This window comes from Otolemur garnettii, unplaced genomic scaffold, assembly GCF_000181295.1.
Source record: "Otolemur garnettii isolate 467f Iridium unplaced genomic scaffold, OtoGar3 scaffold00146, whole genome shotgun sequence".
NCBI lineage: Eukaryota > Metazoa > Chordata > Mammalia > Primates > Galagidae > Otolemur > Otolemur garnettii.
Window position 1 is genome coordinate 340,756 of NW_003852541.1, and position 3,759 is coordinate 344,514.

General features: G+C 55.0%; 2 pseudogenes; one reads left to right on the forward strand and one right to left on the reverse strand.

Annotated features, from left to right (window-relative positions):
• Positions 1–1,088: 1,088 nt before the first annotated feature.
• The window catches only part of LOC111728240, a 21,019-nt pseudogene continuing 18,348 nt past the window's right edge, over positions 1,089–3,759 (reverse strand).
• Positions 1,123–3,759, forward strand: part of LOC105887935 — a 22,433-nt pseudogene continuing 19,796 nt past the window's right edge.

A 3,759-nucleotide genomic window follows, 5' to 3' on the forward strand; every position in this document is an offset into this window, starting at 1 on the left:
CTCGTGGTTAGTAGGATCCAAAGCCTAGTGTAAATCCAGGCCTTCTGGCTCCCAGTCACTGGAGTCTTTTCCTCTTGCCCAGAATTTAATGATAATCCAACAGTCAAATACCTACTATTTGCCACGCCCAGGGAAAATAGCAGTAAATAAGATAAGCCCAGTTTAGCTCACAAAGCTAACTTTAGAAAGGGGATGAGGATCAATTAGCTGTTAACAAGAGGCTTCTTACACACTATCATACAGGGCCTTGCATCATCTCCAGGCATAGGGTTGGAAGGTCTGGGGCAGAGCATCCGGCTTCCACTCTCCTCAGCTAGTGACCCATCAAAGGATCTTGGGCAGAGGGTTTCATCACTGAGTCCATTTCCTGCTGCTTAAAACGGCTTTGATCATAGACCCTTGTTTCTGGAGATTTTAATGCTAAGGGAGCTACTTGGGCTTTAGCATTCTAAAAGCTTCCCCAAATGATACCAAGTGCAGACTAGTGTGGGAACTACAGCCCCAGGCACTGAATAGAAGTGCCTTAAACGGGAGCGATCAGAAAAACCCACTTTACAGATTAAGAGAGTAAGGTCAGGCCAGGGACGCCACAGAGCTGTTCCGAAGCCATCTACCCCGGGCCTAAGCTCAGGTCTCACGCAGACCACCCCACTCCGGATGGGTTGGGGCCCCAGTCATGCCTCCAGCACGCCTTGTCCGGCAGGAACGCCCCATCGATGAGATCCGTCGCTCGGCTCCCCACGCCTGGTCCATGCCCGCTCGTTCCTCTTCCCCCTCCCGGCCGCTTCCCACTTCCAAGATGGCCGCGAGTGGAGTCGAGCAGGTAAGGAGGCCCCTGACGGGTGTCCGCGGGGGCTCTGAGAGCACAGAGACCTCCTCGGGGGCCCCCCTCAAAGCTCTAGTTGGCTCTCGGTAGAGAAAAAGGCCGAGAACACCGCCCTAGAGGCCCACCGCAGGCGGGCCGGAGGAGGGGCGGACGGATGAAAGTCCAGCACTAGGCGCGGCGGGGGGGGTGGTGGCCCGGGAGGAAGAGTGACGTGCCCGCAAGGGGCGCGGTAGGAGTGCGTGGGGGCGTGGCGGGGGCGTGGCTAGGCGGGCGTGGCGTGGCGAAGGCGCGCCGCTGTTCGCCGCGGGCGGCTAGCGCGCACCTGCCGGTCTGACCGCCGTCTGCCGCGCGCCTGGCGTCCTAGCCGCGCAAGTTGCGGGTCCCGCAGGGCCTGGGCTGCGGGCCCGCGGGTCAGGGGGATGGCGTCGGAGCCGCTCTAACTCCGGTACTGAGGGCCTCCTGAGGGGGGCTGGGCCGGAGCTGCGAGGGTGGGAAGGGGCGCGCGGGGCCGTTGCCACCTGCTGCAGCGCTGGCCGGAGCGCGGAGGTGGCCCGAGGGGAGCGGGCCGCAGGGTGCATCTTGCCTGGCGCCCTTAGCAGCGCTGCCGCGGTTTTCTCCGTGCGAGGGCAGCGCTTGGGTGGCTTCCGGGGGGCCCTGTGGGAGCCTCCAGGGCGGGGGGCGGCACTCGGTGTTCACTAGTCCCTCGGAGAGACGCGCGCTGGGACACGCTCCTTTTCCGGAACTTGACAAAAAGTTTTTCCCCTCAGACAGCAGACTGCTGTGCGCCGGCGCGCGCGGGGCTCCCAGCCGCAGAGGAACCCCCCAGTCCGCACAGCCCCGGCCCGGGGTTCTCGTTTCGTTTCCAACCCTTCCAGCCTCATCTTCCAAGCTCCGGCCCCGGTATACCTCTTCCGTCTGGAAGCCCTCTACCCCGGTCCTCCTGGGACTCCTAGTTCCGGGGCCACGGGCCCTCTTGTCCTTAGAGCCCCCATCCCCTTTTCCATTTTAGAGCCCTAGGCTTTGGAGCGCTATCCTCCTTGGACTTCCCATACTACTTGGACCTCCTGTCCCAGGGCCAGGGACCTCCCTTTGTCTCGGAGCACCCAATCCCTGACTACAGAGACCCTGTTTGGCCCCAGAACTGCACTGTTTGGGCCTGTGTCTATTCTGTGAGGTGCGGCCGTGAGGATGGCCAATCGGAGGCTGTAGGACTCGCCCTGCGGACTCTAGATTGGTGAGGCCCGGGCAATAGGCGTTTTATTTATTTATTTATTATAGACAAGATTCTCACTTATTGCCCTCGGTAGAGTGCTGTGGTGTCACAGCTCACAGCACCCTCAAACTCCTGGGATTAGGCGATTCTCTTGCCTCAGCCTCCCGAGTAAATGGGACTACAGGCGCCTGCCACAACGCCCGGCTTTTTTTTTTTTTTTTTTTTTTTTTTTTTTTTTTTTGTTCTTGCAGTTTGGCCAGGGCCTGGTTCGAATCCGACAACCTCGGTATATAGGGCTGGTGCGCTACCCACAGAGCCACAGGCGCCCCTCCTGCACCTGCAAGTAGGCATTTTGGTGAAGGACCCTGACCAGGCCAGTGAAATCATTTCTATCTTAAAGTTGCATAGGACACCATTTTTTTCATTGTGGAGTTGGAAGCTTTGCTTTGGAAGATTTTCTATGCACGAAGTGCATTTTGCCACTATTGGAGGTGTCAAGACACCAGCTTGATTATTTTATGTACTGAAGCTAGTTGAGGAAAGTAGTTGTGGTGGTGTCTTGGGATCTGACCATCTACTCATCCTGCTGTGTGCAGGATGTTAGCATCTGCTGGTTAACTTGGCTGGCTTTTGTAGAGGATGGGCTTGCCTGCTGAATACTGGTAGTTGCTTTTCAGGGACTCTGCTAGTTCTGACAGCATTAATGGAACACTTCCAGTTGCCCAGTTTAATCTGGCTAGTACTGACATATATTTCGAGTTTGAGTATGGCTTCTGAGAGACTTCTTACCTCCTGTCCTACCCGAGTGCTCCCCCTCATGCCCACCTACAAGGTGTCTTACTTATTTCTTAATTATTATTATTTTTTTCTTTTTGAGACACAGTCTTACTATGTCGCCCTCAGCAGAGTGCTGTGGCATCACAGCTCACAGCAACCTGAAACTCTTTGGCTTAAGCGATTCTCTTGCCTCAGCCTCCTGGGTAGCTGGGACTACAGGTGTGTCTTGGTTATGTTTGCTTGAACTCGTGAGATTATAGGCTCCACAGTCCTGATGCCATCCCTACCACTAATGAGAACGTGATTTAGCTGAGGATTATTGGGTGCATACACATTTTGAGAAACATTAAGGGAGATGAGAGTAACTGAGATAAAGTAACTGATGTGGAGCCACGCAGATGGAGAGAGGCAGAGATGCAAATTCAAAATGAGGCAGGTCACTGGGCCAGGCTGGGTGTGGCCAGACTTGATGTCCTCCACAGCTCCAGCATTCCTTGGTTATCCCTGCTTAGCACTTTGCACTGGGCTTGATCCCTGTTTGAACAACTGAGTTTTCACAGTTGGTTTTCTGTCCCCCCGCTTCAACTTTAGTGCTGCCTCACCTGTATTCTGCTGGTGTCCCTTTAGCTCCTGCTGTTCCTCTGCATTGGGCACCCTCTTTCTGCCCCACTCCTCTGTCCAGTGAGTAAATTCCTATCTTTTATGCCTCTACTTTCCCTCCTTTAACCTGGGTTGATACCTTTGCTGGCACACTGTAGAAGGCCTCTGTAAAAGTGAAGACACGACTAATCAGAGCAACTTGTTTGAGTCTCTCCTCTATTGGTCAGAGCTTCTGATCTTCATGTCCTCAGCCTCAGCACAAGGGGTGCTCACCTAACATGTGGGTGCTTGGGGAGTCTTTGAGACCTTGGAGATTTGTTGTCAATGCAAACTTTTTTTTTTT